Raw genomic sequence first — 11,840 nt, 5'->3', positions numbered from 1 at the left:
ATATCATGGAGATGTATAATTTAAATAATTTGTCTGCCCAAATGGGATAGATCATTAACAATTATATGTAATTCTCCTTATTGTTGCTTTATAAACTTCATGCTATGAAAAATAGTGGTGCATTATACACTCTGCCCAAGGGGAGTTTATAATGTACTAATTATTTTTGTTGAAATACCTATTGCCCATAATTGATCTTATTGCATTACGTGTGGCAAACAGTTACTTTTACTATAAATAACAACAATGCCATAGTTGAAATGTTAATTGGATCAAATATTATACTGTTAATGACTTAGTCAAAAAGGAAGACATTGTGATTAAGAATATTAGAACTGAATCCATATTGTCCGATCTTCTAATAAAAACGCTTACGACTCATTTTGTTTAAAGAACATATAAAGAATATGGGTGTCGTAGATTCTTTTGATTTCTTTTGTTAGTGGGCATTATATAATTTGTATTTCTGGATATTATAGTTATATACAGATTGATAATGCTTTTATGATGTTTATTAAAGCATTTATTTTGATAATTGTTGTTATTGATTCTATGGAAATATAAAACAGTATATTTAAACAAATTTTAGTTTAAAGATGACTAGATGTCACTAATTATGAAATCTCATGTTGGATTGTGACATAGTCATGCAATTTCATGTTGTTTAGAAATTGCGCTAATGTAGTTTCATGTCGTTAAGAAATTGCATTGAGGATCGATAAGAAATGGTGTATATTTTGATCACATGTTAGCATTATTTCTTACTACACTACTAGGCCCATGATCCATGAAAACATAATGTTTATTATATATGATTATGGAAGGTCTTGTGTTGTGACATTTTCTTAATACATTGATCTCCATAGTCCTATACTAAGGTTATATAGGATTTGATTGGTTTTGAGATGCCGTTATTGGAATATTATTTTTTTAAATTGTGGCCACATAAAACAAAATTTTCAGTTATTAACCCGATAGTGTCGTTTTCAATATAAAATATTTTTCAAAATAAAATAAGTTAATTAATGTAGCCAAGTGGGAGAATGTTGGAAATTTCCTATAATATTGGCTTACATTAATTAATTGATTTTCTATTTTAAATAATCGGGTTAATGGATATTCCAATATTTGTTGAACCCTAAAGTGATTTGATTGAATTGGGTATTGGCATCTATTAATAACGGCCTGGTTGAGCAGCAAAGTGTAGACAATTGTGTTTGATTGAAGCTCGTAATGGGAAGGGTTCAGTAGACACGCTATTGATTAGGGTTTGCTAAGTCCCCTCTCAAGCCTATAAAACGATATGTTATACCTATCAGTTACTTTAATCCCATTGAAAGTTGCTATACTGAAATAGGTCATAGAGAGAAAGATATGACATTCCAATATATCACTGGTTATTAGATTGATCTATTTTCTTTAAGTGAAGCAATGGCTCAAACAGATACGCTTTAATTCCGCCGTGTTTATTAATCTTGGTATTTTACAATCATATATGGATCCGTTTCTTCTTGATTGATTAGTTATTTATCTGAATAAATTTTCTACATCCTCTACTAGACCCAACTGTCCATCTCAACCATTCACATTGTCAATCTCTTTTGATTCATTGCTATTGGTTTCTCCTAATTTAATCCTACTCCTCCTCCATTGTTGCTTTTCTTGTTGCCAACGACGCTACCCACCAAACAATTGTTATTCCCGTCGAGATGCTATGAGATATGGCTAGGGAGGAGGGAGGTAGGGAGGGGTGAGCAGCGATTGACATGTGATAGAAGGGGCAAATGGTGCCGGGAGGACATGATTGGATCTGGAGTTGTCGGCAAGGAGGATATAGGTGGAAGTGCGTAGGGTGGAGTGGGCGGTGATGGAAGCAACACAAACATAAGGCAATTCGGTTTGTTAAAGGAGCCATGAGATACGAAGCAAGAAAGAGGGCGTATTAGGAGGGTTTTCGATAATATCTTAAAGTGGTAGGATTATATTTTTTTACAATCCAAAATATTCAGTTGATTTTTTTATTTCACCGTGGTTGTGTTATTAGATGGGGATGGTCACCGGGGTTTAACAAGGAAGGGATTGTTGTCAAAAGATCATAATCTCATCGTCCCTCTCGAAGGAAGGCGATGGCGTGCCGTAATGAAAGGTAAAAAGAAAAAGGGGAAGGGAAGAGTGCATGGTGACGAGGATGAAGGGATTTTTCTTTTCTAACGGGGAAAGGAAACGCCTCTCCTCTCCCGCCACTCCCCCCATACAAATTTCCATTTTATATTTTTAATGGCGGAATTTTGCGCTCGCAGGGTACCCTGTACCCAACAACGCGTACCCCACTCTCTCTGCACGAGTTCCACGAGACCACTCTCTTCTTATGTGCAGATCGCACCTTATCTTCATTGTCCTTCTTCTTCTTTTTATCTCCCAACTCCGTCATTCACTCATTCATATCTTCGCGATCTCTCGAGTTACCACTAACATTTGAGGATCGGAAAATGGAAGTGCCGGTGATCGATCTGTCTCCGTACCTGGAGATCTCGCCCGCCCTGAGCAGCTCCCGCCCGGAGGAGGTGGCAGACCAACTGGGGGCATCGCTGATGGGGCTGTGCGGGGAGGTGAGCCGGATCCTGAGGGAGACGGGGGCCCTGATGGTGAAGGATCCCAGGTGCTCCGCCCTCGACAACGACCGCTTCATCGACATGATGGAGAAGTACTTCGACGCCCCTCCTCACTTCAAGCGCTTCCAAGAGCGTCCTCACTCCCATTACCAGGTCCACCCCCCCTTCCCCCTCTCTCTTCTTCTTCTTCTTCTTCGGCTTCCTTTCGCTTACCATCTCTAGCTTAGCTTGCTCACACAAGTCATCGACAACGTTCATGTTATTTTAGAGCGTCATGTCTTTGGAGACGTCTTTGCTTTTCGCATTTGTCCTCCTTGCCTTCAACCATCAACTTTTCTTGTTCAACTTAATGAGTACTAAAGAAAACAAAACAAAAAAAAAAGCTCAATCCGAGTATGTTTTCTTAGCCATGCACTATGTAGCACAGACATGAACACGTAACACTCGATACGACACGTCATTTCTAAAAATAAAAATTTCGAAACGTTTCAACACGTTATATATTGAATATATATTTTTAAAATAAATAAATAATAAAAAAATCATATAATTAATTTATACTAAAAGTATTAATCTAATATTTGTTAATAATAAAAAGAGCTTCAGGTTTTTTTTTTTTTTTTTTTTGACAACGGGAGACTAGTCTTTCCGTAGCCTGTATTCTCAAGTAGCGGATATGACAGGTTGGAGTAACCCCTGAAGGCATAGAAGTTCCCAAGAGCTTGGTGGACGAAGAAATCCAGGAGAAGTTGAAGGCAATGCCCGAGGAGGTCCGGCCAGCTATCCCAAAGGGCCCGGATCTCAAGTGGCGGTACATGTGGAGAGTAGGCCCCAGCCGTCGAACACCCGCTTTCAGGTCTTCCATCTCCTCTTTTTGCTTCTTTGTGTTCTCTTTTTGTCCTCCCCTCTGTGCCCTGGTTATTCATTGACCCGTCTCTTAAGCAGGAGCTGAATTCGAGCCTGTCATTCCCGATGGTTTTCCTGAATGGAAGGAGACCATGGATGCCTGGGGTTACAAAATGAAATCAGCAGTAGAGGTGATTCACCAGCATGATCCTCTATCCGTTCATACTCGTTTTCATTGCAATCGGTTGAATATTTTTGTCTGATGTAATCCGATATGGTGCGTAGACCGTCGCCGAAATGGCAGCAATCGGCTTTGGCTTGCCAAAAGATGCATTCACTTCTCTGATGAATCAGGTGATGATCATATAGCTTTGAATTTTTCTGCAAGTTCTGCTCGACTTCAGCTCCATCATCGAAATTGGAGTTTGGAAATGAAAAACTAGTCTGAGTGTATTTCCTCCATCATGCATCCTCTCGGATAATCTTGAATGTGATGTTTCCCACATTTACCACTTATTAGCAGTGTAAATCCACAGAATGTTCTTTTTTTTGGTAGAAGTATGTAAAAGATATCATGAAGCAATACAGTGTCCCCGTTACTCATAGTGACTTAATTAATCATTATTCACGCTGTTGCTCACGCAGAAGACCTTTGAGACCATTGTTGATAGTGACTTCTTGCCAAACTTGCTACCCTCTGACCAAACAGAGTCACCGCTTTTTGCATTACCTTGATGGCTTTGTTAAAGACTTAAGAATGTGCTGTGGCAGAGATGGGCGTTGCTGGCTGTCTTCGAGGGCACTTGTTCTAACCGGAAATCTTCATCTTTGTTCATTCCTTGTTCTATATAATGTTTCATGTGATGAAGTATGGTTTTCGATTTCCACAGGGACCACTTCTTCTTGCCCCGACAGGAAGTAACCTCCGCCAGTACGGGCAGGAGGGAACCGTGTTTGCTGGGTATCACTACGACATTAATTTTCTTACTATTCATGGTAGAAGTAGATTCCCTGGCTTGAACATCTGGCTAAGGAATGGACAAAAGGTTGAAGTGAAGGTTCCTGTCGGTTGTCTTCTTATTCAGACTGGAAAGCAGGTAGGGTAATGCAGAGGCAAGCTCTGTTATCCACTCTGAGAGACATTGATGTCAAAAGGAATAATTCAGAAAAGTCATTCCTCTTATTTTCCAAGCTATCTTTGACTTTCATTTTTCTTTGTCAATATCTCCAAGATCATTCCAAGCATTCGCTTTCATTTTGCATTGCCAATAACTCTAATATTATTTCCTGGCGTTCCTTTACCTGCCTTACCAATATTGATTTACATATGTTGCCTTCCTCGTGCAATGGCATTATACTGCAGATAGAGTGGCTAACTGCTGGTGATTGCATAGCCGGTATGCATGAAGTTGTTGTAACAAGTCGGACAATGGATGCTGTGGCAGCTGCATCAAAGCAAAACCGCAGCCTCTGGAGGGTATCTTCGACAGTGAGTATCAATATGGGCCGCTACTGTCGGTATTTGGATAATTGTGTTAATTTTATATGGACCTTGCAGTGCTCAGTTTAAATTATGATCAGAATTATGTGTATGTTGTCTGACTTATTTTATCTGCCGTGTGTAGCTGTTTGCTCACATAGCAACGGATGCCATGCTGAAGCCTTTAGGCCATTTTGCGGATTCCCCACTTGCAAGCAAATATCCTCCCATGTGCGCTGGAGAATTTATCAAACAAGAACTTGCTGTGATCAATCTGAAAGGAAGCAAAGGAGAATCCTGATACTCTTGTTCCTTGGACGACTCTGGTCTTTGAATAATCAGAACAGCATAGCATGTTCAGTTAATTTGAAATGTAACGAACGGCGGTTGTTCTTTTTATATCCCTTGTTTGCTAAGTTTAGGTCAGAAGGCATCAGAACCGTGAAAAAAAAACCCAAATTGATGTAGAATGGTGCTGCAAGGACCGCCCGTGCGTGTGTTTTTAGTTCATTGGTCTGGCTAATCGTGACTTCAGTCAGATAATAATATACATTTATGGTGTGTTTGTTTGCGTTTTTATTTTTTGTTCATAAACAGAATTCTTGTTTTTTTGTTCCTATTTTTTTGTTCCGGGGAACAAAAAAAGAACAAAAACGCGTTTGTTTGCATTTTTGTTGCAAATCTATTTTTTTGTTTCCGGGAACAAATTTGGAACAGAAATAAGAAAAAAAAAAAAAAAAACATGTTTCTTGTTTCTAGAACAATTTGGAGAAACAAATTATCTCCCTTCTTTCTTTTCTTCTTCTTTTTTCTTTGGCCGGTTGCCAGCCTCGGCCATGATTGGCGACCAATCGTCGAGAGCCGACAACACCATCGAGGGCCGGCGACTTTGCTAGAATGTCGGCTGCCGAGCCTCGCTTGCGCCGGTGATGCTCGTCCTCGCCGGACCACCGCCAGGCGACCAGTGGCTGGAAGAGGCTTAGCCTCGCCAGTCGATCGCCAACCATGGCCAAGGCCAACAAGCGGCCAAAGGAAGAAAAAAAAAGAAAATTAAAAAATATTAAAATAAAAATATTAAAAAATTAAAAGAAACAAAAAAACGAATACAAATTTATCAAATGTGTTTTTGTTTTTTTTATTCCTAGAATCTGTTTCTTCTTGATTGATTATTTGTTCATGTGAATAAATTTTCTACAAGTGGTATCAGAGCTAGTTATATATGATTGTAGAACCCAATCTTTTTTTTAAAGGAAAAATTTGAGATTTTCCTCTTTGAGCCGAATATGGGCATTATTTTATCGTGTGGATTTTTTGCTCGATTGATCCTGAACATGTTGAAATCTTTCCAACCATATATAATTTGCACAATTTCGTTGAGAATTGAGAGAGAATTTTAAATTTGAAATTTTAGGGTTCATACATGAAAAAGTTCTAGAATTTTTAAATTACTTGCAATTGATCGATGTTCGTTGTAAATCATTGCATGGGTATTGTTATATATATATTAGCATCCTTTTGTTGCATTAAAGTAAGCCCCCATCTTCCTCTCCGTTCTCTAAATTTCAAAATCTTAATTTGGAAAGCGTTGCTTCAGTGACATGATTGTTATGGTGTGATCGGCTCGATAATTGATTTGGTTTTTCTCGAATGGGTTTGCGGAGATTTTGTTGTTTTGTGAGCCTGTTCGAGGGTTAAGTTGAATAGTAATGGGTTGACTATCGGTAGTAAATTACTCGGTAGACATTTATGCAGCTTCTAGTAAAAGAACTCAAATCTGTTTGTTTGTTTTTTTTTAGCGTGGTTTGTGCTTTGCGGTTAATCGTCTGCTTGTTTGAAAGTGGCAGTGAAATCCCAAGGGAGGTTACAGTCACAATTGCTGATCGCCCGAAATTTGTCAAATTTGTTTGGGTTTTGTCAATTTTTTGAATCGGTTTGTGAGAAGGATTTCGATGCTGGAGCATGGTGGGTTTAGGGATTGGGAAATCCCATGATGTGGTCTTCTTGAACATTGTGCTTAAAGTAGCATAAATTAAAGTAAATTTTTAGATAGTTTTAAATTGGGAGGATCTGATTCTTTAGTATATAAATCTTTGTACTAGGGATGTGATTATTTATTTAATTATTCTTTGTTCTTCCTCTGTGGGTGATCAAATTACAGTAATGTTCTTGAAGAATATCTCCGTAACAATGGCATTTATAAAAATCCCCAACTTCAAATTCATGCTTAGTAAGAAACTGTTGCACATGAATTTTAGCTTTTTCCAATATATACACAAACCAGTTGATGTAATTATATGATTTTTGCTGACAACAAAAAAACTATCACTCAGCTAAGAGATAATCAATTCTCAGCTTTGTAGGAAAGTAAAGCATGATGCAAAAACAGAATATGACTTTTTCTAGGGAGAATTACCAAAAAAGTCCTAAACCTATTGCAATTGTGCCAATTCAGTCATAAACTTTTTTTTAGCCAATTTAGTCCTAAATATTTTATAATTGTGCCAGTTTAGTCCATCCGGTCAAAATTGGCCGACCAAAGACCGACGTGGACACCGGTTGTCTAGCGAAAGCGACATGGCAAATTTTTTTATTTTTTATTTATCTTTTTTCGAATTTTTAAATATTTTTGAATTTTTTACTTTTTTTTTTTTTTCAGCTTCTCCTTCCTTTGGCCAGCCGAGGTGAGTGCCGGCAAGGCCCCGCTAGATCTCGGCGAGGCTGGCCTCGCCTAGCCATGGCGAGGGCCGAGCTCACCGGCACTGGTGAGATCGACCCTTGCCATGGCTAGGCGGGGCTGAGCCTCGCCAAATCCAAGGCGAGGGTCGGCCTCGCCCAGCCAAGGCGACGATCTCGCCCGCTGCTCCGTGTTTCCAGCAACTCCGACTTCCGTGGTTCGTTGCTGCGGAAGCCAAGTTGGGTCATCGTCTTCTCCAATCCACCCTTTGCAAAACGAGCCGAAAAATCCTCGGGTCCTCGGCAAGCTCGACAATGGAGGGCGAACGGGGCACCGGCCGTGCTCACGAAAGTTGCTGGTGAGGCCAGCCTCACCGTCGCTGGGTGAGGCCCCACCAGATCTGGCGAGGATCGAGCTCGGCCCTCGCCATGGTTGGGCAAGGCCGAGCCTCGCCAAATCTAAGGCGAGGGTCGTCCTCGCCCAGCCAAGGCGACGCCAACCTCGCCGTCCATGGGCAAGGTCGGCCTCGCGACCCTCACCTCTAGCCAAAGCACCGGCCGGCCGGAGGAAGGAGAAGCTGAAAAAAAATTCAAAAATTCAAAAAAATAATTAAAAATTCGAAAAAAAAAAAAATATGTGCCATGTCGCTTTCGCCGAATGGCCGGTGTCCACATCAGCGTTGGCCGATCAATTTTGGCCGGATGAACTAAATTGGCACAATTGTAAAAGGTTTCAAACTAAATTAACTATAAAAAAAAAAAAAAAAGTTTATGACTGAATTGGAACAATTGCAATAGGTTTATGACCTTTTTTGGTAATTCTCCCCTTTTTCTATGTAAGCAGCCCACTTTTTTTTGCGAACTGCACCCACCACTAAATATTTAGACCAGAAAACTAGATGGAGTAGAAAATTATATATAATTTTGGTCTGAAGAGGCATTGACAATTTGTTCGGTTCTTGCTTTGTAGTGTCAGGCTAGATTTAGATCTTGTAACCTATTTGGGTAGCAAGTTTGAAATTTGATAATTTGAGATTGGAGCTTTGAATGTTAGGACTGGAGGGTAGTCGAAATTATGCTTTTAAGCCGCGGGAGTTGTTCGTAATTACTCGGATTTTAAGGCGCGTGTTTGTGTTTCTGTTCAAAAATTGTTCTAGTGGACAGAATTAGAAAAAAATATTTCTATTCCGAGGAACAATTTTTGAATAAAAGAACACGTTTGGTAAGTGTAAAAAAATCATGTTCTTGGAATAGAAAAAGAATAGAAACACATTTGGTAACTGCACTCAATTTTTGTTCCTAGAATAGAAAAAGAATAGAAACACGTTTGGTAACTGTACAATTTTTATTTTTTTTTGGTAAAGGTAAGTATAGTATAGATTTTGCGAAGAAGAATACAAGGGGGGGAGGCCCGGCACCAACAAAAAAACAAACACTCGAGAAGACAGGAGTCTAAGCAAGTGTAGGGGTACCGTGGTTCCCAACAAACATAACAAACAACGAAAAGAAAGAAATGAAGACTAAAAACAAACTAAAGAACTACCATCAATCAAAGATAGAAGGATGAAGATCCCAGCTCTGTTGAAATCTTCTGTTCTTTGAAAGGTCAGCAACATGCTTAAATGTCATAACTTTATCTTTAATCGCCTTCTGGAGGTGCATCTTCATCGCTGGAAGAAAAATGGTTTGATTGCGAAAAAGCACATTGTTACGCTCTTTCCATATGATGTAGCACATCGCACCAAAACTAAAGTGAGCCATAGTTTGATAAAAGCTTTTACCCACAAACCGCTTGGATGCCCATACAAGATTCTCCATCCACTGCTTGGTTTGCCAAACAAGGTTAAATTTTGCTGCCCAAAAAGAAACAAGGGTACTCAAAATGTGATAAGTAAAGAACAAGTGATCCACAGAATCCGGTCTACACGAGCAAAAGGGGCAATTGGTAGGCAAAATTCTACCATGAGAGATAAGCAACACCTGAGTTGGTAGCCGATTGCGAGTAATAAGCCAAAGATGAGTTTGATATCTTGGGGGCAAGGAAGTGCTCCAAATAAAGGAGGCCCAAGTGACAGCATTACCCTTTGGCTGAATCAACTCCCAAGCAAAGGCGGAGGAAAAACGACCAGAGGGGTGGGGCAGCCAATGAAAGCGATCATGTTCTTGGTTAAACACCGGGAGGGGATTCCACCAATTGACCAAGATGTTGATCATGTACCAGTCCATGGGCGTGGTAAAGCCTTCAACAACCGTGGCTAGTCAAGAGATACCGGAGTGGTATATATCTTGTTTGGAGAAGATCCTATATAAAGGGCCATTTGGGTGCCATGGGTCGAACCAAAACGAAACCGATCGTCCATTCCCAATATTCCACTTGAAGTATTGCTGGAAATGTTCTCGCAGGTTTAATATCTTTCTCCACGCCCAAGAGCAATGAGTAGGACACGGGACAACCGAAAAGTTTTTCCGCTTTTAAAAAGTAGAATGGATCCATTTGCACCAAAGGGATTCCTTATCAGAGAAGAGAATCCAAATGTGCAAGCATAGAAGCGATATTATTCTCCCGAAGAGTTCTAATACTCAAGCCTTCTTCTTTTTTTGGAAGACAAACATCACACCAAGAGACCTTAGCACCTCTAGGGCCCATCACCATGCCTTTCCACAAAAATTGCCGAAACATTTAATTCAGTTAATGACCGAACAAGGTAGAAAGAAAAAATTGGCCCAAAAGGCTTGGATAGAGTGGAGTGTCGACCTTATAAGTTGAAGGCGTCCTACAAAAAAGAGGAATCTATGAGTCCAAGACAGGAGACGCGCCGTGATTGAATTTACTAGAGACACACAATCCGCCTTACTCAATCTTGCAGAGATAACTGGAACTCCAAGGTAACGAAAGTGCCCATCTGGAAGCCCAGTTTATTTAAAATATCCTACCAAAGATCAGAGGAGCCCCCAGAGAGAAAAACTTCACTCTTTCTAAGGTTCGGAACCAGCCCACTCTAATTAGAAAATTTGTCAATCCCATCCTTAAGCAGTTCAATGGACGGCAAGCTAGCTTCAACAAAGAGTAATACATCACTAGCAAAGAAAAGATGAGAGAGTCTAAAGGGCTTGCAACGCCAGAAGAACCGAAAATCAAGACACCTAGTTTGGATATCCAGGAGGCCGGTAAATATTTCCATCACAAGGGTAAAGATGTAGGGAGACATCGGGTCACCTTGTCGAATACCCCTACCACTCAAGAAAAACCCATGGAGCTCCCCATTTATAGAAACCGAGTATTTAAGGGTACGGATGCAGACCATAATCCGGGCAATAAACTTCGAGGGGAAACCAAAAGCTTGCAACCAAAGATCAATGAAATTCCAATCCACCGTATCATAAGCCTTCTTAAAGTCAACCTTTATCATGCATTTAGGCCGATAAGGATCAAGATGGAAACCACAAAAGAGCTCTTGAGCAAGAAAAATATTGTCGCTTATATGCCTACCTTTAATAAAAGCATTTTGGGGTAAGCTAATAATAGATGGAAGCACATGAGAGAGTTGGTTGGCAATAAGCTTGGTGATACACTTGTAGATAGTGTTACAGCAAGCAATTGGCCGAAAATCGTTAACATTAGAAGAATTAGGGACTTTGGGAACCAAGGCCAAGATGGTCGTATTTATCTCCCGCAACAACTTGCTTGTTGTAAAGAAATCTTTAACTGCCAAAATAATCGAAGGTCCAACTATTTTCCAAGAATGCTTAAAGAACTCTACATTATATCCATTGGGGCAAGGGGCTTTACCCACTGCAAGAGAGAAGAGTGTATCTCTAATCTCAGCATCAGAAATAGGGCTAGAGATGAAACGCACCTGATCCTCATCGAGGGTGTGACTTAGAACTGCACGCATCTCTTCCAAAGAAGCCCGAGCAACTGTAGGAGAATACGCCAAGAGCTCACGAAAATGATCAACAAAAAGGTTCTAAACTTCAAAAGGATTTGAAGTGGTGTAGTTCCCATTGGACAGCGAAATAATTCTGTTATGAAGATGCCTTTTGTTTACCGATTGATGGAAAAACTTTGTATTGAGTTCCCTTCTTTCAGCCAACAAACTTGGGATTTCTGTCTATAAAAGATTCTTCTTGAAGGTGCAAATCTAAAAAAGACTGGAGCTGAAGTTTCTCCAATTCAGCAAGCTGAATATTATAAGGGTCAACCTGTAGAGCTTCCTAAGTAACACATA

The 11,840-nt window shown here is 40.0% G+C and overlaps 1 non-coding gene across 1 annotated transcript; it reads left to right on the top strand.

Annotated features, from left to right (window-relative positions):
* Positions 1–2,387: 2,387 nt before the first annotated feature.
* Positions 2,388–5,515, top strand: LOC104421931. The gene is made up of 7 exons (XR_005546935.1): positions 2,388–2,765; positions 3,296–3,468; positions 3,558–3,649; positions 3,744–3,812; positions 4,349–4,555; positions 4,822–4,947; positions 5,084–5,515. It is a non-coding gene; the product is annotated as an uncharacterized LOC104421931 (transcript).
* The last annotated feature ends 6,325 nt before the right edge of the window (positions 5,516–11,840 follow it).

This window comes from Eucalyptus grandis, chromosome 10 (genome assembly GCF_016545825.1).
Source record: "Eucalyptus grandis isolate ANBG69807.140 chromosome 10, ASM1654582v1, whole genome shotgun sequence".
Lineage (NCBI taxonomy): Eukaryota > Viridiplantae > Streptophyta > Magnoliopsida > Myrtales > Myrtaceae > Eucalyptus > Eucalyptus grandis.
Note: the sequence above shows the minus strand (reverse complement) of the source record. Positions and strands in the feature narration are given on the sequence as shown.